At 35.7% G+C, this 27,345-nt stretch overlaps 1 protein-coding gene across 7 annotated transcripts in view; it reads left to right on the top strand.

Annotated features, from left to right (window-relative positions):
* LOC145675561 (frizzled-5-like) overlaps positions 1–27,345 on the top strand; it is a 447,461-nt gene that overhangs the window by 325,650 nt on the left and 94,466 nt on the right. For 2 of the 7 annotated variants that reach the window (XM_081746074.1, XM_081746070.1), the window contains exon 1: positions 18,079–18,579. The exons of the other annotated variants lie outside the window; for them this stretch is intronic. The gene's annotated coding sequence lies outside the window, so the exon portion shown is untranslated. Of the gene's footprint in view, positions 1–18,078; positions 18,580–27,345 lie in introns of those variants that run through there. 7 annotated transcript variants of the gene reach the window in all.

Below are 27,345 nucleotides of genomic sequence, written 5' to 3' on the forward strand. Positions count from 1 at the left end.
TTGAAATGAACTGCCAACACTTTTCCGTTGACCATTGCAACCCGTAGCTTGAGCTTGGACGCTCGAGGAGTTTGACTCCAGGTCTGGAAGATGCAACCACGCATCTCGCGTTGAACTTCAAACATAAGTTGTGTTAAGGGGCACAAGCTATTTAGCCGGTGAAGGACGATTTCTTACGGCTAGCCCCAATCAGTGAAATCCCAGGTCCTCAGACCTTGTGCGTTTAAAATGTTACATACGCGCCCTCCAATATCTGTATTCCATTGTGGAGATCTTCTTTTGTGTGTTTGCTGAAGATTCACCTTTACGCTGCAGGACTGTTCAGCGTAACAACTGGATTCATCGTGGGACGATCCGGACAACTTTTCCCCAGTGCGAATCCCCCAAGTGTGTTAATGGTGTGAGCAAAGTATTTATAGTGATACCTGAATTATATATATAGAAAGGGCTATATTTCCCGAATAGGGCAAAACGTAATTTCAGCGGCAAAATTTATTAGTGTCCAGTGTTGTGTTCATTTCTCTTCGTTATTTTTTTTTTTTAAATAGTGTTCTAATAAATAAGTATAGTGTCAATTAATCCAGTGTGTTTTCGTTGTTTGTATGAATGGTGTTTGTGTGCGTTATGGTCTGGATGACCGTCTGATCGTCCGTAAGGTTTTCGAGACGAGACGCCCGAACCTCTCGGCGCCTAATGCTCATCTCATTATTGAGACCGACGAGCTGTTTGGGAAACAGTTTGTAACCTTTCTTGAGAGGTCTTCGTCGTCCTGTCCAGGTAAGTTAAAGTATCAGGAGTATACTTATTGGTAATACCACGAGCCGAGGACAGCGAACAGAACTACAGGCGGTTACAAATAAATGGACGCCCGAACAGCGACACGAACTCCTGTTGGTTACAAATAAATGACAGCCCGAACATGGACCACGAACTCCAGCCGGTTACAACTTTAATATTACAAACTCCCATCCAATATTTGTTCATTTTTTCAACTCGGAAGGTAACCGTCACAATGCTGAGTGCATTAGAGATAAGTATTTTATGTCATTGAAAAATGCGACCCCAGCAAGTTCTTTGTTAATTTTTTGTGATGGTGCAGCAAATATGCAGAAGGGTTTTTCTCTTGTCCAAGAAAAGTATATCCATTTGCAACCATTGTCACGTAAAGCATACACGTTGAACCTTGTCTGCAGTGATATTTTGAAGTTTTCTCCAATTTCCTCACTTATGGCAAATGTTGTAGACGATATTAAAATAGTTAAAAATACTCAGAAATTGAATGCCTTTTCATGCAATTAACAATGAGAAAAACATTCACACTTCTCTTACTCTTCCATGCAAACCCCGCTGAGGAAGCTTTTTACAATCTCTTGAAAGTCTGAAAGCTACAAAATCACTTCACATAATCTAGCTGTTCATGAAACCACTGCAAAATATATAGCATTTATCAAAGACCACAAAGCAAGGTTGCTTGAATATGAGGTTTTCTGGGTGACAGTTGAAAAGCTAATATATGTTCTTAAGTCAGTAGTGTCCTGAATGAATATATTAGAATCTGATGAATGTAACATACACCGAGTTTTTCCTGCTGTCAAAGAAATCGAAGAACAACTAAGAAAGGCTGTACCCGAATTCCCATTGTTCAAAGCATAAGAAACAAATATTCTTAATAATTTCGAAAGGTTACGAAAAAGTTACAGCACTTCAGCTGATTCACCACACCAGAGCCATCCATCATCACAGGGGTTTGACTTGACTCCAGAACAACATCTCGATGGATTGGAGTTCATATACAAGGTTGCAGAGAACATGAAAGTAGATCTTGTAAATGTTATGAAGGTTTTCGCACATTACAAGACACAGAAAAGTTTTGGGGCCAAGAAGTTCATTTGGACAAGTTCTGATGAAATGAACCCAGTAATTTGGTGGCAAGGTTTGTGTGGGAGTACCCATTATCTGAAGTCGCACAGCGGATATTAACAGCATCGGCATTATCAGCCGCCACAGAAAGATCCTTCAGTACTTTCTCAAAAATTTACACTAAGTGAAGAAATAGACTGACTGCTTCCAGAGCCGAAAAATTACGTATAAAGCTATAACTGGAAGTTGCATCACCGGAAACAGAAACCAAAAGTATCAACACATCGTAAAGAGACTGAGAAGACTGTTGAGTCAGAGCAGCAGGAAGACTTAAAAAATAAGTTATCGGAAGATACAAGTACACTTGGAATGCACCATGGTACCAAAGAAAAGGAAAACCCATTAGGAAGACAGTGAAAGTGACACTTCTTAGATGTGTGAGATAAATGGAGACATTACCAGCGATGATTCCATATATTCATGTATCCGATGAATATGATGAGTAATCTTGGTAGAAATGCCATCTCATAACGAGATAATATTTTGTCCTTATGTGTATAGAATATTTCGAGAACGTTACTAAGTCCTGAATGTTCTGTAATTCAGGACTTTTATTAGCTTGATACTGCCAATTGAGGTGCTTGAAACCAGAGAAAACTAACTGAATTTTGCCCAATTCTAAATTAAAGCATGAAATCATTTAATTACGCGTATGAATCTCATGCCACCCAATCATAAACCAATTAACCAATGGCATTTTATCTATTTTGTTCCCAAGAATGCTAGTATCCCGCAAAACATGAAAATGCAGTTACTTCATTCAGGCTTCAGACAGCTCATTTTTCATTATATTGTGATGCCTAGCGAGCAAGTGTAGTGAAGTGTGAAAGTCTTCGTATATACTCCTACTCTTGCTGCGTTCAATTTGTAGTTATTAAAGCATGTATGATATAACAAAAAATATATTTCAAGTATTTCAAAAAATATATTCAGTTGTAATGGCTAGTCACCCATAGTCACTTACAGAATGTAAATTAAAAGAAAAGCTTTTTATCAGAGTTCCATGTACTTGCTTAGTTTCTTTATTTGTAAAAAATAATAATAATAATAAATGTAGTCTTTATCAGAGTGATCAGTTCTTAAAACTGTGCTCTCTGGAGAAATATCAAAACAGGAATGACAACATAACTCATTTCTATTAACGAAAATAATAAATTTAATGCCTTTTGACAATTGTTCTAGCTTCTACTGGATATACTGGTTATCTTTTCATTATTTTTATGTATTGCTCAAGAAGATTTGTATCACTTATATGATTGAAAAGAAAAAAAACCTTATATTTACCCAATTTGGGTAAATGCCTGGGTATTTACCCAAGGTAAATACCCAAAAAATATTTTCCGGTAAAAATCCCATCACTAGTCGTAACTAAGTTCGGGGGGCCAACGGGGCGGTTGCCCCGGACGCTGATAGCAAGAGGGTGCCGAAGGAGCAAGAAGAAAGGAAAGTATTGGAAATGAAAATAGATTTGTTAAAAATTTTCTTGCTCGCTACGCCCGCAATCCAAACGTTTCAATAAGTCAGAACAAGTTTTTACTTATTACTTAAAAAAAAAAGAAGCTATTATTTCTTAATGACGATGTGACATACATGCTGCCAAGTACTGACTTACAGTGTAAACAAGAGCGTTTTCAAAATCAGAAACGGTCACCGTTTTGAATACGTACGAATTACGCATTTTGATGATGATGAGTTTGGTTAGTTAATCACGTTTTTCTACCCAATCGTTTTAATCACGACGGTGAGAATAAAGGTATCAAAAATGAAAGGAGTGAAGAGACACACAAGTTGGTGTTCGCGCTGGAATATTAAAAATGAAGGTAAACAAGGGGAATAATAACGTTCTTGAATTTGAAACAGTTGTAGAATAGGGGCTTAATGGGTCAGAACTTAAACCCACGAATTTCGTCTTTTTCAAAGTGATCGCTACCAGTGTTTTATTATTATTATTATTATTATTATTTGATTGACATATGAAATGCTTCCAATTTAAAGGAATTTATTGGGATCATTTCTGCATTAACTACTTGTATTGCCAGGATTCTTTTTTGTGCTTACGTATCTAGTTGTATGATATTCTTTTATTTATCTACATACCCACAAAATACACACACACATTATATATATATATATATATATATATATATATATATATATATATATATATATATATATATATGTGTGTGTGTGTGTGTGTGTGTATCCATGTATTTTAATATGTTTATTAATAAAAGTAACCTTAAATTCAAAATTTTCAGTCATTATCCGGATACCCGGATGAAAATGACTTACATGTTCGTAGCGCCCTCCATCGGTACTGCTGGAATTCAATATGGTGTTGGCCCACCTTTAGCCTTGATGACAGCTTCCACTCTCCAGGCATACTTTCACTCAGGTGCTGGAAGGTTTCTTGGGTAATGGCAGCCCATTCTTCACGGAGTGCTGAACTGAAGAGAGGTATCGATGTAGGTCGGTGAGGCCTGGCACGAAGTCGGCGTTCCAAAACATCCGAAAAGTGTTCTATAGAATTCAAGTCAGGACTCTGTGCAGGCCAGTCCATCACAGGGATGTTGTGGTCGTGTAACCACTCCATCACAGGCCATGCAGTATGAACAGGTGCTCGATTGTGTTGAAAGATGCAATAGCCATCCCCGAATAGCTCTTCAACAGTGGGAAGCAAGAAGGTGCTTAAAACATCAATGTAGGACTGCGCTGTGAGAGTGCCACGCAAAACAACAAGGGGTGCAAGCCCACTCCAAGAAGAACACGACCACACAATAACATCACCACCTCCGAATTTTACTGTTGGTACTACACATGCTGACAGATGACGTTTACCGGGCATTCGCCATACCCACACCCTGCCATCGGATCGCCACGTTGTGTATCGTGATTCGTCACTCCACACAACGTTTTTCCACTGTTCAATCGTCCAATGTTTACTCTTCTTACACCAAGCGAGGTATTTACCTGCATGATGTGTGGCTTATGAGCAGCCACTCGACCATGAAATCCAAGTTTTTTCTCACCTCACGCCTAACTGTCATAGTATTTGGAGTGGATCCTGATGCAGTTTGGAATTCCTGTGTGGTGGTCTGGATAGATGTCTGTCTATTCTCTCTTCAACTCTCTTCAACTGTGGACGGTCTCTGTCAGTCAACAGACGAGATCGGCCTGTACGCTTTTGTGCTGTACGTGTCCCTTCACATTTCTACTCCACTATCACATCAGACACAGTGGACCTAGGGATGTTTAGGAGTGTGGAAATCTCGCGTACAGACTTCTGACACAAGTGACACCCAATCACCTGACCACGTTCGAAGTCCGTGAGTTCCGGGTAGCGCCACATTCTGCTTTCTCACGATGTCTAATGACTACTGAGGTCGCTGAAAATGAGTACCTGGCAGTAGGTGGCAGCACAATGTACCTAATATGAAAAACGTATGTTTTGGGGGGTGTCCGTATAGTTTTGATCACGTAGTGTATATAGTAGCCAAACTACATTTTGGATTTCAAGTACAAACATTAAACATATTATTTACCTCCATCGATCAATATTAAGAAATTCCCAAAGAAGGTCCCGTTACATTTCACAAAATATTTTTTACCGTAAAACAATCAAAATTAAAATCTTCTTTATGTGCTCACATACAGAATATCATAAAATTACAAAAGTTTACAATTATTACTGGAAATTGATGCTGTTACGCATTTCGAACATTTTTTTAAATCACATAATTTCTAACGTATTAAAATTTCATTTCTTATATATAGTATGAAACGTAAATAGATGTAAATTTTCATAATTGTTCTCAAAGTGGATTTGTGTACAGCAAAGGCAGTTTTGTAAGTTTAAGAAAAAGTCCAAAATAAGCCTCTTGAAAACAGCTTTTATTTGTAAAAGAATAGAGAATGATCACTTTTGGCTGTTGCAATAGTCTGTGCAAGCAGCATAATAAACATTCAACGTAGCATAACGACAACATCGGTTTCTTTTATTTGTAAAAAAAAAAAAAAAAAAAAAAAGGAAGCTTGATAAGGTGAGTGTAGGGGCGCCGAATTCTACTTCGTCCCTGGCGCCGAAATCTCTACCAACGGCTCTGTTTTTTATCCACCTTCTAAACATTTGTATTGTTTACTAACACATCGATTCGACTGTGATATATATATATATATATATATATATATATATATATATATATATATATATATATATATATATATATATATATATATATATAGAGAGAGAGAGAGAGAGAGAGAGAGAGAGAGAGAGAGAGAGAGAGAGAGAGAAAATTTTTCGAACTTTTAATATTCCCCTTCACCGGACGCAAATTCTTATTAATTAATACACTGAGAAAAGTCCGTTATTCGGACAGCGGTATATTGTACAAATATACAGAATCATTATGTTTACTACAGAAATCTGCACGGAACATACGTTATCCATATGCTACAGACTTTCCCCGCTTAGATGTTACATCAAAACCTTGTGACACAGTAAGCAGACACTTTTAATCGATGAAACCAACTTTTAAATTAAAAAAAAATGATTGATTCTAATGACTGGACCAAACCACATGTTCAAATTAAATATAACAAATTTGGTGGGTTTTTTTTAAAAAAAAAAGTAATTTATTTAACTGTAAACAAATTAATTTAAGTTGTTGGCCAATGTAATGACTATTAGTGAATATTCTACGTTTGAACGCATCGTTTGATGATTAACAGTTAATGAAAATATAATGAAACTAATTGTAGATCTGAAGTGAAGTAATTCAAATAAAACCGTATAGATCTAATTAAATACTACTAAAATTATTCCTCAACAATTTCTTAAAATCCCCTTAAATTGGGAATATTATTAACAAGTTTGCTGTCCATCGGCGATTAGGGGCGTGGAGGTAATTGCTGCCTCCACTTTTTTGGCTTTACACTACAGCCTAATTACATGCCCCCTTACTATTAGTAGTGTTTTGTCCCCCTTTCTAGTGTTCATACCCAATTGCCGTCACTGGTACTTTCCATTACAAGCGAATAGATCTGTGTTTTTGCGCAACTACAATTGATTACGGAAAGTAAGATAAATTTAACGCTTTATTAAAATTATTATAGTTATTTAGTAAACTAAATATTAAATTTGTCTAAAAGAAAGATGTTTGCACTTGTATGTTATATGGGAACATAAAAAACTGCAAATAATAAAATGTGTGTTTTTTACAAATGATTGTAGCTGTTTCATGAATTTGGCGTAGCTATGATATTTGGCATATTATCACGAAGCTTTACCATAATATAGACCTTAATTTATTTAATTTCGAACTTATAGTAGTCAAATTCCGTTGAAACAGTAGCTATTCACAACTCTCTATTCTCCAATTCAACTCAGATTAGGTTATTTTCAAACAAAGTTAAACTATTCTGAACGACTGATTTGTTTAAATTTTACTACATGTGGGTACAAACATCCAACTGCTTATTAAAATTAACTGAGAGCTACCCAATCTTACTTTAGATTTTTTTTCGAAAGAAGTTTAAACTGTTAACTCATTAAAGACACTTTGAACCAAATCCATTCGTTCGTTTAAATTTATTATTATTATTATTATTATTATTATTATTATTATTATTATTATTATTATTATTACATTTGTTTCACAACTTATGAACCAATGATTTGAAGCAATCTAAGTCGGAAGAGTTTCCATTTACTGGTTCAGAAAATAAACAGATTTGTTTTATTTTAAATTTTCATTTCTCTCAGTGTAAAGAGCCCGTCGTATTGTATGTTTTTAATACTCATAGTTCTTATATTCATTACATAAGGCGTATTTCACTGTAAGAAAGCGTAGTTATAAGGAATTAAGCAGAAAGTAAAAAGAAAAATGTAAACAAACTTGTATGTTATACGAAACTGAAAACAATTAAATATCAATTAATTTCGAAGCTCTAGTAGTAAAAATGACACTAAAATAATACACTATTAAGTAAGAAGAAAAATAGTACACTATTAAGTCAATTATTATATAAATTCTCCTGACAGGATGGACATGCTACTTATAAAGATAGTAAAACGATTAAGTTGAGTTGATTTTGAGTTTAACGTCCCTTTCACCAGCAAGGCTATATGAGACGAGACCTACTGATTAACGTGAAATCCGAACCACATGAACTCCCATCGGGAAGCAAACCCGGCTCTCCCACGCCAAAGACACGTATGCTAACCGTTTAGTCACAGAAGAGCTCAGTAAAATGATTGAGTTGTTCGTGAAAGAAATTATTTAAGTGTCAGATATTCATTATTATTTAATATTTTGTGATAATAGACCTTAAGTTAACGTTTATCTGGGGAGAATTGATAGTAACCACACCACAAAGGTTGAGAAATGCTTTAATGGCATACTACGAGTTAACATGAACTATTATGAGTGTAATCCTATTTCCTGCAAATGGGTGTCATTTCAATTTTGGCGTTAAGTATGTTCTATTTTGAGTCTACATAAGCTTTTCAAATAAGTGTTGGCACAGTCCCCATCATGACGAGATATAATAAAATGTTGAAAAATATTCAACATAGCTGGTACCCTGGATTGAAGTTGAACATTTAAGGCTGAAAAGCAAGCACACTAAAACGAGCGGTACAATGGTTGTGCTATTTAGACTTAGTATGTGAACACTAATGGCGAAATGGGATTATTAGGTCTATTAAATTTAAATATATGTACAATCTGAGGTTTGAAATAATTCACAAAGAAACAAACACTAGCCTATGTATTGTGGTTTATCACATTTTCTTTTTCACGAGTAATGTTAAGATCACGTGAAAAAAAAATAATGACTCTGAACCTATTTTGTTACAAGTTCTTGTAAAATAAAGAAGGTACTTAAAATAACAATCAGCAGGTGGTCGAAATAGCAAAAAAATTTCAGCGAATTTCGATAATAAATTTAATTGTCAAATATTAAATTTAATGTTAAATTCGTATTCGAAAGACATCATGTTCGATTGGATTGGGTTTGACTTCAGCGACCTCTTAGACAGCGAGGCTATATGAGAAGTGAGATCCAAACTGCGTGAGCTTCTGCCGAGAATCGAACAGGATGTCCTGCACCGGAGAAGCTTATGCTGACTATATAACCACGGAGGAGCTCTCATAATTTGCGAATTCAGATTAGGAAGTATTGGATTTAAATACCGTTTTCTCTGTGCACTCAAAATTAATTATGGATTTTAATTAGGAAATAAGGTCTCGTTTTGTGCAATAGGAAATATTAGTTTAGCCGAAATCGTATATTGTATGGAAGGACTGAAACTAGGTTGGAATGATGATTTCTGGTGAGTCTACCAGCAAACCTCAGCAACGATTCGCGAGGACAACACAAGAACAGGTTTTATCTTCTGAAAACAATAAGACCAGACCAGGGAGAAGGCCGTGGAAAGGGCAAGAGACCACCTGCTGCTCGAAAACCCTTTCATCTGAGCCGTTTTTACGCGCCGTATTTACGCTCGAAGTTAAAAGCACCCAGACTTTTCCAGCGTATAAAAATTCGGTACGTAAACGTACGCCAGGTCCCATACACTAACGTATTGACAGCTGCTAACAAGACTAGCGCATGAAATTTTATGGCTACGACTGAAAAATACGTCAGTGTATGGCCGGTGTTACGGATTGCTTCTGTTAACCTGTGACATGTTGGCATGTCACAACATAGGACCCATATTTAATGAGAAGAGAAACTTGTTTAAATCAACCAGTTGGTATATAGCTCTCGTTACTACCCACTTCTCATAAGTCCAAGCATATCATTTTTAAGTTCATCATATACCATATATTAAAACATTAACATAAACAGAAAGGGAAGCACGATTGTTCAGTGATAGCAGTGGCGTACGCAGAATTTCATTAAGGGCGGGGGACGCTAAAGCACTCGATCCCATATCCTTTCAGAACATGTGTGATTGATAAATAGTATGATGCCATGGGTTTTAACGGCGCTTTGCATTTTCTGTTTATTCTCTTTATTTTACCAATTATTCCACTATTATTTACTTGACGTTAGATTTTATGTAACAAAATATCTTATAACGAAACTGCAAAACAATCGTTAGAAATAAAAAAGAACTCACCGTATTCACTATTTGTTTTTATTTATTTATGTACTTATTTTCATGGATTGGTCTGTTTCCTTTTAATCGTGAAAATTCTTCATTTTCCTTCAGTACTGTAATTTGCGTGTGTTAAACATAATAGGAACATTCACACAAATTACGGTACACAAACGATTGTTTTCTTCAGCAAATTGAAATTTTGATGGGAATCCCGAAATTCTTAGCCAAGAAAATCGTGGAAAACTCCTTTTTTTCCTTTTTATTCAAAAGACCTGTTTTTATCCGAATTCTTATGTCTCTACATGTATTTTTTCACAATTTGGTATATATTATTTGATAATATAGAGATATAGATGTTTTATATACTTTATACACTGTGTAACACATTGGAGCAAATATTTGTTGTGTAGCACAAGAACAGAATATATCATATTTTTACAGTGTAGGATTTTTTTTTTTTTTTTTAAGTTTTGCATATACATAAAAGAATCCTAACTGTTCTTTATGATTCAGAATAAGTTTTGCATCAAACATCTAGTTAAATGATCATAACTGAAAGGATCAGAGAGTACTTTTCCACAAAAATTCGAGGAGTATAATGTATAGTCGTGTTCACAAAACCTGGCCACCCACCTTTTGAATGCCATAAAGTAATGCTATGTAGGAAGTTAGCAATGCAGTGTTTGAAGAAATATTCAATTTGTCAAATAAGATTCATATTTATTTGATTTAATTTCATCTAGAGATAAGAGTACAAGGCTTTTCAAAGAAAGGTAGATAACCAGTTTTTCTTTTTAACAAAACCTCCTCTCATTTTTGCGATCCTCGTAGTATGACACGACTTCACATTTAAATTTTTACCGGTATATAGGGTAACAAGTTACTAGAATAAAAAGGGTATAGGGGTAGAGTCATTTAGTAGTTGTAAAATAAATGAGATGGATATATTGGAAAGTATATAAAGTAATATTTTAGAGTGATTCAGAACCATTGTTATGGATTAGACTACAAGCGTCTACGCTCGTAATCTCAAGTCCAAGTCTTCATTAGTCTACAGGACATGGTTTGAGAAAGAAGTAAATAAACACAGCGGAAACAAGAGAGAGAGAGAGAGAGAAAAAAAACAAATAAATATTGAAATTGTTAAAAGGAGAGACGTTGAGAAACAATATAATTTTCAGTGATGAAGATTTCCACGTACGTTGTCAGCTGTATGTATGTGTTACGAACAAACGAAAGTAAATATGAAAAACAGCAAAGTGTAGTCTTGTCCGTTCTCACATACAGCGACGCCTTAAAGCTACACACGAGTCTCTGTTTAAAGTAAATTTTACAAACACTACTTTTGCAAACGCTTATCTCTGAAATAGAATAGATGTAGTGGAGTTTTATGATATTTCTCATAGTCGTTGTTAAATAATCCTAACGTTTGTATTTAACATCATTCCTGGAAAAGCATGAATCAAATTATTGCTAATCATTTTATAGGTTTGTTCGTCGAATAAGGAATGGAAAATTTAACGGATCTGCTAACAATATTGTAAACCTAGGTAAAACATATAATATTATAAATAAATATGATTAACAAATGTTTGAATATTCAAATTAGAGTTCTGTGAATATTAACCTGCTAGGAACTTGCCTACTTTTTCATTTCTATATTCCGACGAGGCCATTTCTTGTTTTCTTATTGTTTCTGAAGTCGTTTTGTAAATTTATGTACAAAATGTGGGCTGATATTTTTTTAAAAAATTTCAACTAGAAGTTGTCAGAATCTTCCGCGTCACGAGAATTCCACAATAACAACATTTAAACCATATTTATTATTGGAGTATATTTATAATGACTTTCGTATCTCTAAACATTAACAAGTTCTTTTCGTTGTGCTCGTACAATCACTTTATCAATTTATTGATTCTTTACTATGAACCAGTGGCGCAAATCTGTCTTCAACATTGATGGACGGGTAAGACCGTTCCCATATTATATATACAGGGCCGGATTTAGGGGGGTGCAAAGGTGCACGTGCACCCCCATTCGTTGTAAATATGCACTACCTAAAACGAGAAACTAGTAGTGAAAATAACATTTTCAGAAAATTTCTGCTGTCATGTTTCCGTTTGGGCTTAAAACAAAGCGGTTTTGCAAAACCAATAGTTTAAGTCAATTTTCTGAAGGTTGAAGGAAAAGAATTTATCAAGAGCAGACATTTAGCATTTCTAGGGGCAATTCCACATTCACACCACAGATGATTAAAGACATTTTAAAAATGTTAAATGTACCGGTAGTTATTGATGCACCCCAAAAAATATTTATCTTCAAAATATTTTTGAAGTTGAAAAACAATGTTGTGGAGGATCAGAGGAGCGGGCTTATTTGCGGCTTATTTTGGGGAGGGGAGGGGAGGGGAGATTCATATTACGGTAGATGAATCTAATTTCTGAGGTTGGTATGTTTCTACTTAGGCATCCACAATGATTCTCATTCACAATGTAGATGAAAATCTAATTTCAAATCAGATTATTGGGGGAACAGTTCCGCAGTTCCTAGATTGGAGGGGACATCTCCTCCTCATCCCCCCGGGATTTGAGCCAGTGCTATGAATCATGTAACAATAAAACAGTATTTAAGATCTAAGACTTAGGTGAACTAATGTTATAACGAAATTCTTGAAATTTCTCATTTCTCTCGAATTTAAAAATACACTTCTCGTCTCTGCTATCGTCTCGTTTTCGAGACGAGACGAAAAGTTTGTTCTCTTGTAGGCAACAATACTTCGCTCTCATTAGAAAATGCGAAATCCTGCTGCAGGACCGATAACGCTATAATATTCGAATATTCTAGCAGAAGAGCGTGGGATCTCATATGGTTCGGATTCCACATTAAATTGCAGATCAAAATATTGATTCGATACTGAAAATGAACGTAAAAATTCAAAACAACCGACTAACCAATTAGTTACGATTATATTCTACCTTGCTCAGAATTACAGCTTACATTTTGAGTAAATGACTGACAGGTAAAGACAGTGTCGGATTATGAAATAAGCCCACTAGACCCGTGCCTAGGGGCGGCAACTCCTGAGGGCGACAAATCCTTCTTCCAGAATATCAGGAATAATGGTCTGAATTTTTCTTTTTCACATTGATGTGAAATAATTTTCTTGTTACAAAACTTCTAAGGAGGCATTTCATTTTCTGTAGCAATGAAAGTAGAATATAAATTGGACCAAAGAGAGACACTGATGTGCAATTCATTAATGTTTAAAGTGAGCTGTTGACATTAGAGTTTACGTGTGATTATTAGAATGTCAGTCTTAAAAATTAAATAATAAAAGACAGACGTGACTGTTGATTTTACTACCAGGTGGGTCAATCAATACGAACTGGTCCAGAGCAGATTGCCCTACCATCTCCAAAAATTATAGAAATTGGGGTGTAATGAACATTGTGTATAAGAAGGTCAATAACATCATTCCGTTGTCATATGTACAAGTGTTCCTGAATGGCGGCCATCTTTGTTGTCGATAGAGTGTCATTTTTGCATTTGCAAGCGTTTACGAAAATACAGTTGCTCAGGACATACGAATTAGACAAACACGAAACAAAATTGAATGTTTACAAGAGAGATTGAGGTACATGCAGAATAGACCTATATACTCTTGCTGCTAAATAAAGATGCAGGGTTGCAAACCAGTACATGACATAACCAGAAAAAGTACAGAAAATTAAACTTTTTAAGAGGTTGTATGTTGGAATGGCATAAAGATCATAAGTTTTGTGCTGAATACTGTTGCATGTAAAGAGTCTGCAGAAATATCCACAGCTATGATACTACTGGCGCCGTAGATTTATGAAGGTCCAAAATTTGAGATGTGTAATTTTTATGCCATTTTGGGGGCGTAATATCTCAGGAGTGCAAAGTGCTTAAAATTGCTGCTTAGGCCACAAAGTAATTATGTATGTAAATAAACTATTGCAAAACAAATCAGGACTGATATCACATGGAGAAAAGTGAGGACATGGTAAATATGCGAAGTAAGTACGTACGTGACAATGTTCATAGCCCGGGAAAATTTAAATGTTTGGATATGCTTCATGCTGGATTCCAAAAACTACGCGGGGGGTTCGGGACCTCAGTGGTAGAGCGTTCATCTCCGGTGCTTGGGGTCCCTGGTTCGATCCCAGCTCGCGCCGTGTGGACTTTGTGGTGGACAAACACCGTGCTCGTGGATTTTCTCGGGTGTCTTCCGTTTCATCCCACTTTTTTCATTCCACCATTTCATTCATTTCTCATAATCACCGTCTCCTTGAGCCTAACTAGTATAACCGTGGGACGTAAAATTATAAGATTTCATTTCATTTTTGTCAAAAACTACGCATGGTTCAGCAATTAGACCTGCTTTCGTTTGTGTTCAGTTGTGCAAAAGCTTGAGAGAGGTGTTTGTTCAGTCTTTCTAGCTTCATGGTCATTGCCACGTCTACATATGAGAGGGGGGTTACTGCTCCTTGCACCCACGACACACATCGTCGAACTGGACCGCGGTATCTAAGGCACTCAATGTATCAACGAAGTGTCATTGAAATCCAACCCCAGTTACGGAAGTTAATATGTTCACAAGGTGGCGTTATATAGCATAGATAGATGTAACTCCACATAATTTGGATTTTCCTCGTAGACATATGCTTACACGCTTCGTTGGCGTGGAATACCATAGTTCGATTCCCGGTGGGAACACATGCGATGCAGATCGTACAGTATGCTGAAAAATGGGATCAAATTTCAAGTTAACAACCAATCAACCCACATGTTCGCGGGACCTCTCCCTCGGATAACCCACACAAGAGTCTTAGTTCAACCACAAAACGCAACAAATTGTATTATCATGTGAATTAATTGTTCCAACAGAAAATTAGCTACGCACATTTCATGAGTAAGAAGCACTTTTCGTCGCTTTTCATCGTAATAAAAACAGTCAAATTTCAAGAGTAATTACAACTTCGTGTGAAATATATTCCCACCTGCACCCGAGCAAAAGAGGAACGTATGTTCGAAACGGAAAATTTACTCGTATGAGACATCCAAGTTTATTTACTTACAAGCTAAAGCCCAAAGAGCAATTCAGTATCGCCAAACGAAGACGCGTATGTGGATTGCTTCTCGGGTCTAAAGCAAAATAAGGCAAGTGCGTTATGTTTAGGCGTGTATTTCCTCGTATATACGAAATATACAATTTAAAATTTTACTTTTCAAGATCTTGCTTTTAGCTATTTTTTTTAGTATTTTATAACTATTTATTTAAATTACAATCAACGTAAAACTCATATATTTGTCTGCGACTCCACAGGCCTGCATTTCAAAACAGCACCAATTTCGGAGATAAATCAATTTAAAATGTAATACAAGAATTAATAGCTTATTCCCAGAATGCTTTACGTAAGCATACACAGAGCCGTAACTTAGAGTTTTTCTAGAGGGGCAAGCATTATTATTTGGGCCACCTAGAAAAGATCGCGTGGGCCCTCCCGCAAAATTCGAAAATAGGCCCCCTTCCATCTTTCTCTTACTCTTTGTGGGACCCCAGAGTTTGTGGGCCCTTCCACACGGCAAGATCTGCGTGGTCGTGCTTCTGGGCGCGTTCCATACATGACAAATTAAATAAGGGAACAATATTGACAAATCTCAAAGCCATACAAATAAATATTAAATAAATATTATTTCTAGGGCCCCTAATAGTAAACATTTTTTTAATGAAATGGGCCCACGACTCATTTTTGTTTTATTTACCTTTTGCGTGCTGTTTTATTTATGTAATGTAGTGAACCTGTTTGTTGCTTCATTTATAATTTCATGTTCGTATCGTATATGGAGTAAGAAAATTTTGTCTTAAAGTGGGCCCCTCTCGAACGGCGAGGAGCTTCCCCCAGCAAGTTACGACCCTGAACATACATATGGTGTTATTAATTTTCAGCATTTAAAACTGCATTCAGCATATATTTTAGTGAATTATTATAATTAGTATGTGTGTGATGAGCCCACTTCTCCCAACTCATGGCACGCAGGCAAAGAGGAAAGTGTTTGACTTTTAACCCAATCATTTTGTTTAGTAATCTTCGGAGAAACTGAGAAGTCTTAAGTTCATTGAACGAATTACTCATATGCTTTAGAAACAATTGAAATCGATTGTATACTTGAATTTCCGTGTATCATGAAAATATTATTGTGTTCTTATTTTACGTTTTTGAGCTGAGTTAATTTTGAGTTTAACGTTCCTTTCAGCAGCGAGGCTATATGAGACGGGTTCTACTGATTAACGTGGAATCCGAACCACATGAGCTCCTACTAGGAATCGAACCCGGGTCTCCCATGCCAAAGACACGTACGCTAATCGTTTAGCCACGAAGGAGCTCATATTTTACGTTTTTATATGCGTTTCAAATTACACAATTTTTAGAGAATCTATTGTAAAATTCGAACGTGGGCAATATTGGCATTGACAATTGTTTTCTGCTAAATCCGGCAGTTTCACTTCTTCAATAGCTTGAATTCTTTGTGCTTACCGAAGTAGCTAAAATTAAATTCAGTGATACTATGCGAAAGATATATAGTGGATTTATGAATATGAAATAGCAAATTCTTTGTTTCGCTTCCCGTGTTTTATCCAGTGATTCAGTGAAGAAGATATATGATGAAACAAGATTTTAAGACCTTAATGTCCATATAAATGAAAACGACATGTACAGTTAAAAAAAAAAAAAAAACACATCTCTCTTTAAAAAGTTATATTTTCACAACCACACGTGGACCACTTTGGTATTTGCACTTTTTAAAAAAAAAGAAAAAAGAAAGAACAGTCCAAGAAGATTCACATATGTTTGACAGCATATTAACTAATGTCCAGTAAGAGGGGCAACGGGTATAGCCTAGTCTTCCCTTTTCTTTACATTTTTATAGCAAGCTATGTAGCGTTTAGAGGTGTGTTTAAAATAACAACAACTTGAGCGAGTCTTTTTTCCACATTTTGAAAAAGCACCAAAATGAAAAGTAAAAATAACTTTTTTTTAAAAACCTTTTTGCTCCTCTGGATGCCCCTGTGTTAACGCAGAGACCTGAAAAATACTAAGGGATGCACTGAATGTGTGTGAACATTTTCAATCTTCTAGGTGCAAAAGTAAGCCGCCAAAAAATAATAAAAATAGTCCTAACAAAAAAATCGTTTCTTTTAAGTTATGACGTCATCATACCCTATATCTCGACACAGGCGTGAAACCATACGTAATGTGTTCTACAATGCCTCCAGGCTTGTAAAAAAAGAAGTAAAAAGCTTTATTAGTACCTTTTTAATCGAATAATAAAGATACTACCCTATCGTGTAAAAGTACACGATAAAATTTAAAAGGGTTAAGCAATAATATTTTAGTTTCTACTGATGTTGACTTTCCTTTCGTGAAACTCAGAAGCTAGTTTGGAGATAAAATAGGCCTATTCATATTTCAGTAACTTTAATATTCTCCATTGTACTTTCACACTGCGAAATTGTCACAAGATATTAGTTTTATAATAATAAATTGGTTTGCTTTCCTCAGCAATTAGTTTATTAACTCTAGTAACTTTATAAAAGCAAAAGCGAGCAGATCTCCGGAATAAGGGACAAAATCTATAAAGCCAAGACATTTCAAATAAAAAGGTGTTCATTTTTATTACTCTTTAAAATACACTCTTTCCTTGTGCACACGCCTATGTCTGAATGAACCAATGGAATATTAATAATTATTTATACGTAGACAGGGAGTGAAAATTTAAGCATCAAAAAATAATCTAAACGACAAAAATGCAAAGAATGAGATTGCAGAGAAAGCCTATAATGGAAAACATGTTTCCTTAGTATTATCTTTTGATCGGTATTCTAAATATACATTTAGAAATCGAAGAGAAATTTGGTTCAAGAGTTGGTCAGTCACAAGAGTGACAATAGTAACGACTCTAGTGATTTGATTCATGCTTGTTTGGAACTGATTCTCTCTCCGCGTGTCTTGAAACGCGGTTCGGTTCTTCGTGCTTTCTGTTTCTGCTTCTTCTGAACTTCGTGTGGCCTGTTTTTAATCCGTGGGGACTGGAAGCAGAGGCAGCCAGTTTCACGCCTGCCCGTCGAGGATGAGCACGCTTCTGTTCCTTGTCTATTGAAACAAGTAAGCATGTGTGAAACGAGCTGCGTCCGTGAAGCTTTTTGTTAAAAATCCATTTAGTAAATTCACACCTTGTTAAGCTGTGAATTGTGTGGTGACAGTTGTGCAGTGATTATTTATTCCTCTTAACTTTCCGTTATGATTCATTAATTATAATTTGAAGATTTTGCTAAGCTTGTTATGTTAGTGTTTATGTGCTTGTTTTGTTGAAGAATATCATGTTATTATGTGATTTGTGAAATTAAGGTGATAGTTTGTTGGAGTGTTATCTACCAACTATTGTGAATTGTTTAACACCAAAAATGTGAAGTGATGACCGGTGGACTAGCATCGTATAAGGCAATACTATTTGTTGCATTTGAGGTAAGTTATTTTAATAAATAACAATAAAAGAAATCCATATTAATGTTCTTCTTATGCTATAGCAAAATAATATGATAAGCCAATGATGTTTACTTAAGAAATGACCAGCTCGTTCAAAGTTGATATGTTAACAAATGCAGTGTTTCTTTTTTAAGAAATGTTCCGGGAGGGTCGCAATTAGTATTCGGAGGGACACATATTATTTGGACATGATACTATTTATTATTATATTATAGACGTATTAATTTGATCTCCTCCGGAGCACTCTCAGAGCTCCGGGACGGGGCAGTGCCCCCAAAAAACATATCTGGAAGAAATACTGAACAAGTGGAGCTTGAATTTGGAGTAGTCCTACCTAAGAATATATTTGGCGAGGAGATAATTCGTGAACATTTGTAGTTAAGTTATGATTTTTTTTTAACAATTATACAATACAGAAATGTTAAGGCTCTTAATTATGTGCTCCATCAGCTTATCTGAATTTTAGAGAATAAGTTAAAGACGGTAGAGTATGGTAATTTCAAATTTAGAAATTAAAGTATATCGTATGTTCAAAATTCTAAGTGAGCTAACAACTGTTGGTTGGTTGGATTTGAGTTTAGCATCCCTTTGAGCAGCGAAACTGTATGAGATATGATCTACAGCTTATGTGGGATCCAAACAAGAGATCCCGGCGGGAATTTAATCTGGGTCTCCTACATCAAAGACGCGTACGCTAACCCCATAACCACGAGGGAGATCGTGAGTTAACATCTGCTTGCAGACAAGGGCGCCGATTTCTCTGTAAATTTGGGGGGCCCATTCAGGTTCAGAAAGTATATATGAAGATTTTAAAACAAATTGCATTCAAATTATGCCAAATATTGTAAATTTGCAAATACAGTGAGGGGGTCCGGATGAGCTTTGGGGGGCCTTCTTGGCCCCCCGGGATCGGCGCCCTTGCTTCTAGATATTTTCTTATGGACAAGAAATTTGGGTATACATTTTGACCTAATAATTGCCTGCCTTTCTAATTTCAACACACTAAAACAGTGATTCCAAATGTTGCTTACTTACCTGTCACTCCCCTTATTCGTAAGCCCTGCGTACTTCATGGCCTCCGTCTTCCCATGACAAAAGACAATAAGTCAGTCAAGCATGTATCTTTTGTGAATTTGCTAAGTTATCACAAGTGGTGATTCATGATTTCACAGTTTGTCAGTAGCTTGTGTCTCTCGTGCTCGCTCTACACTCTCACAGGAGGGCGCTCCGAAATTGGGAACCACTGATGTAAACTGATGTAAAAGAACAGTAATTCGTTTAACTGCGTTTTATATGTATTAAATTGTTTATTTTCCAAAATTGTCACGTGTTGATATCAAATTATTTACAAAAGATGAGAAAATGTCAGAGAGAGAGAGAGTAGGAACGATCTTTTACATGCAAGTTAAAAGATAATGATAGAACTAAAAGCCAAATTACAAATTAAAACATATGTAATCGTATAATTACCCCGTTGTTATCTGGAGTGTATTAAAATAAATCTAAACTAGAGCGTCCAGAGGTGGATTCAGAGGGAGCCCGGGTAAGAATTTTTTTCCATGCCCGCAGCCATCCTGATTTCTTAGAAACAGGAAAAATAATGAATGCTGAGGGAACAATGAGAAAGAAATCAACGAACCAGTGGCTTATCTAGCTCGGGACCGGGAGGCGTAGGTCCCCCAGTTGTTTCAGTGTTTATATGTTTTGCTATTATTTATACAGTTTTTAAAATTTATTGTAAACTCGATATACCTATCATAGTCTGGGTTCTGGCTGCCCTCCTCTCCCCAGTTTTTACCTTCTAGATCTGCCTCTGCAAAGAACACATGTGTTTACAACTTTATTTATTATGGAATCTGTAACAAAGCTGTAGCTCCTTGACAAAGGATATTCTAGCGATGGGCAGACGTTTTTAGGAAGGGGCCAAAGAGAAAAGAAAGAACTTTAAATGGGCCAAAATAATTTATTAAAAACAACAACGATATATTTTACAGAATTCTTTTAATACTAAGCTTAGTCAATGACAGAAGTTCCTCATAAGTTAATTTGGTTCAAACTGGGATGCACTGATTCTCAGAAGTAAAGTTAAATGCTCATCTGTCAGTGTGTTTCAATTAGTAATCTTTCGAAGTAATTCTATTCTTATATTCATTCGTCAAATTAGAATCGTGTCGTGAACTGGATAGAAACTTTCAGGGAGCCGCATCTGGCACAAAAAGATTTAGTTTGGCCGTATGGAGCATTGGACTGTATGGTTCAAAGACTTGGACATTACGGAAGTTAGAGAGAAAATATTTGGAGAGCTTCGAAATGTGGTGTTGGAGGAAGATGGAGAAGATAAAATGAACAGAGAGAGCAACAAACGAAGATGTTTTAAAACGGATAGAATAAAAGAGGACACTTCTATCCACCATCCTACGTAGAAAGGCCAATTGGATTGGACACATCTTGCGAAGAAATTGTCTTCTTCACACCGCTATAGAAGGAAAGATGGAAGGGAAGCGAGGAATAGGAAGAAGAACACAGCTGATCGATGAATTGAAAGATTGGAGAAAATATTTGGACTTAAAAGACGAAGTTGAAGATCGACAAAAGTGGAAGAAACATTTCCAGGCCAAAATCTAAAATTGAAAAAAAAAAAAAACCCTCATTAGTCCCAGGACCTGCCGAAAGGCAGAATACTTAATAATAATAATAATAATAATAATAATAATAATAATAATAATAATAATAATAATAATTACTGGGATATTCTGTCTTGACAAATATTACGGCGGACAAAATCAAAACTACGAAGGTTCGTCATTATTATATATGTATGTACACCTGTGTTATCGCTTGAAACTAAGGGAACAGAGGCTATCTAATGTATTTTTGTATACAACAATTAGAACATTTTTTTCTTTCTTTTTAGTTTAAAGCGAGAAAAGAACTTGAATTTTTACCGGTATAACTTCCTTCGCAAGCCGCCTCTCCCTGACATGGTACAATAATAAGGTATTTGGGTGTCTGAAGTTCTTGAAATGGGATTTCTTTTAGATTACGTCTCACGATTATGCACCGAGGCTAAGGAAGACGTATTGAAATAGGAAAAGGACGTATTTGGTATAGCTTTACAGTACGTCGAAATTGGTAAAATGCGCTAAATTACATTTAATTTGATAAATAAACTTCAAAAAAAATTCATATTTGGTTTTGAGGCAGTTAAAAATTCTTTCCATCTTCTATTTTAGAAAGGACAAAAAAATAATTTAGGTGGCCAATGCTCGCTCTAGTCCGTCCCTGGCTACGGGATCTATCTCTTTCATAGAAAATCAGTTTTCCATCCTAGGCAATTTTGATTTGAATTTGATTTTCAGTTTAGCGTTTTTTTCAGCAGCGAGGCTATATGAGACGTGGAATCCGGACCTACAGCTTAACGTGGAATCCGAACCACGCATGAGCTCCCACCGGGAATCGAACCCAGATCTCCCACGGTCTGCGTACGCTAACCGCTTTGTCACGGGAGAGCCTTCTTACTGTAGAGTAGATCCAGTATGTTAAGGCTTAGATAGCTTTGGCTACAGTAGGTTAGGTTGGGTTAGTTGAGTTTCGGTTAAAGATGCAAGGGCTAAAAAAAACGGCTTTTTGGGAAAAAAACTCGGTTTTTTCTGCTTCGCTTTTTTGCTTGGGAAATTTTGGGCTTTTTCAAAATTCTACTTAAATTGATAAAGCAGACTTTGTTTCGTTTCTCTATAACACAAAAAGTCATTTAATTAGTGGTTGATGCCGATAGTAATATAAAACCTCAAAAATAAACTATGAATTTCGAAAAGATATTTCAAACAATCTTTCTTCAACATATTTACATTATGAATTCCAAAGGATTAACCAATGTACTGTATATAATAAGAATTTTTTAACCTCCTACATACAAAAGTAAGCAGGGTTGGCAAGAACCATGGTTGTTTTTGAAAATGTCAAAAACCCGTTTTTTGGGGGAAGTTTAAACCAGGTTTTTTTTTAGTGGTTTAAACCAGGTTTTTTGATTTTGATATTTTGCTTTATGTATTTATATTACATATTCACAGAAATAAGTTTGTTTCGCCTTGGTGTTATTATGCAACAACAGGGTTATGCTGGAAGAGGTCCCATAAGCTTAAAGAAGTCCGGTCAGTAAATTTCTTAAATTGAGAAACTCCCGCCCTAGCCATCGGGAAAATCCCGTCATTACTTTAAATGTAAAACAATAACGGGAAAATACTGTTATTGCTTTGCATGTAAAATTTAAAAGTCAGCGTATCATAATCAGTACGCTAAAACCGAGGTATTAAATTACAAATTTAGTATGTAGATATCATTGAAAGTCCAATCCAAGCTAATGTTGGAAGCTACGTAGGCAATCGATAATTTTTGCCAATTTCTATCAATATATTTAAGCAACCTTGGCTTCTTTATAAAACAACGGGCATTCAGGCATGCAGAAATATACAATTTGGTTTCGTTTCGTATGTTTAGGCTTAACATCCTTACGTAATACCGAGGTTATCAAGGAGAATACTTTCGCTTAAAGTGATATAAGGACCGCTACTTAGTTTACGCATGAAAGAAGGGCTGTGGTTCGACCGAGAATTGAACTTGGGACACCTTGATTAAAAGGTGAAAAGGAAATGAAACTAATGCAGATGGTTTGATATGTGGAAACGTCACCATGAAGTTCACACGATTCGCATTTTTCGTTCTTTTTATTTTTTTGGTTTAAACCAGTTATTAAAAAAAAAAAGTGTAAACCAGCCAATCCTAAAAGTAAACACTTCTTTAAAAATAATACATAAATAACTAGCAAAATTGTATGTAGTATTTTTACTTCAAAATATTCCATACCCTCTTTTTGAAACAAAATAAAATTAGAATAAAACAAGAGAAATACTTAAGATTTATATGATACACTTAAAGGCTGCACATCTAGAGCTTTGCGTTCTGTATTTTCTTGAAATTCATAGTTAAGTTTATATAACCACCATCTCGGTTTACCCAATCCTCGAGTTTTCTGAATTTTTAACAAGTGGGATTCAACATATCATTACGGAACTCCCCCCCCCAAAAAAAAAAGGACCACGGAATATATTTAAGTTAAGCTAAATACAACTGCACAACAAACATGACTGAGTGGTTAGCTTTTGCGCTTCTATCGGGAAGTCCGGGATTCAACCCAGCATTCGATCATTTTGACAAAGCTTTTCTTCATTCCATCTGTAAACGTAGAAATAGTGTGTGTACTGTGAGTTGGCCGACTTCTTTTCTTATTGTTTTTAAATCGTTATTATTACTAATTACCAGCAATGACGGTTTTGCAAAGGTTAGGGGGCGGTCTTTCGGACTGAAGCCTATTCCCCAAAGTTACGGAATGTCTAAAACAAACGAAATATCTATTAGTTATGCCTTTACTCATAAATTTTAAGCTCCCGTCAAATAAAAATTACGAATGTTTAGAAAAACTAAACATTACTAAGAAAAACCCCTCCCAAAATACTTTTCTAAATTTGCCACTGATTCTTAGTATAAAATGATCTTCAAGGTTGTATCTGGAAGATTATTGCGTAACATATAAGGGTGATTCCACGAAAAAGGGAAATTTTCTGTCACGGGCATTTCTTCAAACTACTACTAGAAAGAATCACCTCATTTTTATTTTGTTTGGTAGTAACCGTCACAAAGTAGGTATGCCATGTATAACAGTTTGCAAATATAACACGAAACATACGTAAAAAATTAATTATTACCCAATTTCTCAACACCGTGGGCTGTCACAGACTACAGTTGACTGATTTTAATCAATAAATTACAACTGAAGTCGCAAATCAAACATCATTTAATGGTAATTAAATGGAAGAGAACACTTCAATGTTTCGGTTTTGTGGAAAGTAAATCTTTATAACGATTATTTTGGAAAGCTTGACTATGCTTCGTTTCTGTCACCTCTATTTCGTCTCAACTCCATGGCAATAGAAAAAATTATCATTGCTCTCAACAGATAGCATGATCGTCCACATTGGCAACACCCACAAGAAGACAAGGCAGACATGTTTGACTGAAGAACAGAAAAAGTTGTGTGCATGTGTTAAAAGCTATATGAAAAATATTTTTGTGTTTGGAAAGCAGGTGCGTATATTAATTGATTCTCAACACCATGGTATTTATTACTGAATGTATTTGTATGGTATATACCTTCTTTTCCTTGAGGAACCTACGCCTTAACGTAGAAAATTCGTACACAATTACTCACATGTACTGGTTAAAAAGTGGGCCGGTAAAAATAAATTATATTCGATTTTCTCAACTCCATGGTTCTCAACTCCATGTCCATCTGAAAACTAAGGAATCCACGGTGTTGAGACAAGTCACGGAGTTGATAATCTTGTAGTGTTTGTTATGCTCATGCTCTTCCAAATATTTGTTCTTTCAATATATTGATAGAAATAAAGCTCGTTTATGGTCTAGTGACTGGTATGCTCGCCTTTCGTGCGTGGTCCTGAGTTTGTTTCCCGGTGGAAGCTCAAAAATTAATGGTGTTTACTTCGCATAGTAAGGCAATTAAAAAACTCATTTGAGCAGAGATGTACTGAAACCTGATCGCGCAGACCATCGCAACGGTCGTAGGAGCCGACACGCTGACCACGTGTCATTCACACTCAAAGACGGCTGGAGGGTCCTAGCCCATTTAAGGAGTGTTTCGCGGAAGTTCAGATTTGGGGCTGTCAGGTAGCCGGAGGTAAAACTTCAGTCAAGTCAAGATGGATGGTATCTGTTTTTAACCTATTGACGTCTGAATCTTATGATCAACTAATTGTTTTCTTTTCAGAGATTGTCGAAGAGTCTGAGGGCAATATGCGGACAGTCAATTTTATGACGCGGATCGGGAGGAATTTCTCCTGGCCTACTAAACCTGACGTTTAAAAAGCGTTGGCAGTTGTCATTCTGTGTAGACTAGAACAGCCCTTCCCTGTTTCCTCAAGACATTTAATTCATTGGAGTGGAAAATGAGGGCTACTTAACAAAGAACATCGAATTATCCAAAGAAAACAGAAATGATGAGTGCCTTACACTGTCATTTAGTGTGCATTATACAGGGCGTTTCAAACAATACCGACAACGTTTGGGAGGTGATTCCTAACACCAAGATAAGATAAAAAGTATAGACCAATCTGGGTGCACAAATGCTTCCTTTCGCAGTTATAGGCTGCCGAAAACATGAAAAAAAAAATAACTTTGAAGGTAAAGGTCCATCGCATAAAACTATGGGACCTACCGTAGTCGGGTCAGACTTCACTTAGGAATTAGTATGTGCGCTATCCAAATATCCATGTTTCAGAATCTTGCGGTACTTCCACAACAACTTTTATAGAAGTATTTGGTGAGTACTTCAGATTATACGCCCGTAACCAAACTCCCTCTATAAAAATTGCTTCGTGAGTACCTCAGGATTCTGAAACATATTTTTGGATAGTGCACATATTAGTTCCTAAGTGAAGTCGTGACCCGACTACGGCAGATCTCATAGTTTTGGAGCTATGGACCTTTAAAGTTCATTTTTTCATGTTTTCGGCAGCCTATAACTCCGAAAGGAAGCATTTGTGCACCCAGATGTCTATACTTTTCGTCTTATCTTGGTGTCAGAAATCAGCTCCCAAACGATGTGTGTATTGTTTTGAAACACCTTGTATATATACCAAATATACGGTACAAATACACTTACCAAATGTTGAAAAAGTATTGCACTTTCGACGTGTGGACTTGATCACACAGAGAAGACAAACGGTTTACATAAGCTCAGAAAACAAATGAAGTAGACAAGGTTTAGTGACTACTTCGTCTGTTTCGTAAGCTTATGTAAAAAGTTTGTCCTCTCCATATGATAGTCTACATATTGAAAGCGCAATAATTTTTCAATATTCGATAAGTGTATGTGTATTTCTTTTTTTCTTATTTACGTCACATATTCATATATATATATATATATATATATATATATATATATATATATATATATATACACTCAATTTTGGAACCTTCATTAGATATATTTTCATATGCTTGCAGTATTTTCTGGAGTATTTTTGTATAAGAAATTACGTGTCATCTAGTTTGTTAGAATTTTATTCAACATAAGGAGAATAATTCTAACTTACAAAAACTATTGGAAAATTATTTCAATTTTTATGTAAATTATAAGCTTAATCACTTATAAACCAAAACTTATCACCCAGATGTATCACGTTTCTCAACTCCACAGCAATTTTCAACTCCGTGTTAACTAATCTCAACTCCGTTACCTATGGTCTCAACTCCGTGGGTGCTGAAAAGTTTATTATTTTTTATTTACTACTCCAATAACGATTCAGCTCTGCTGAACACCTAATTAACATGTACTTAGTAGTAGTAAGTGCATGTGATATTTTTATTGAAATAGGCGACCATCAACGGAACAAAAATTTTCCAAGTGAAAATTTCCCTTTTTCGTGGAATCACCCATAAACGAAACGAAATATTAGCTATGCCTGTTACTCATAAACTTCAAGCACCTCCCAAATGAAATTAGGACTTTTTAGAAAACGAAACAATCAGAGAAACCCCTCCCAAAGTACTTTTCTAAATCCGCTACTGATTATTTGTATAAATTGGTATTCAAGGTTGTATCCGGAAAATTATTGCTAAATCATTGCACAGCTACAGCACCATATAATAGAAATGTGGAAGTACGGTTTG

This window comes from Thermobia domestica, chromosome 18 (assembly GCF_964235325.1).
Source record: "Thermobia domestica chromosome 18, izTheDome1.hap1.1, whole genome shotgun sequence".
NCBI classification, from domain to species: domain Eukaryota; kingdom Metazoa; phylum Arthropoda; class Insecta; order Zygentoma; family Lepismatidae; genus Thermobia; species Thermobia domestica.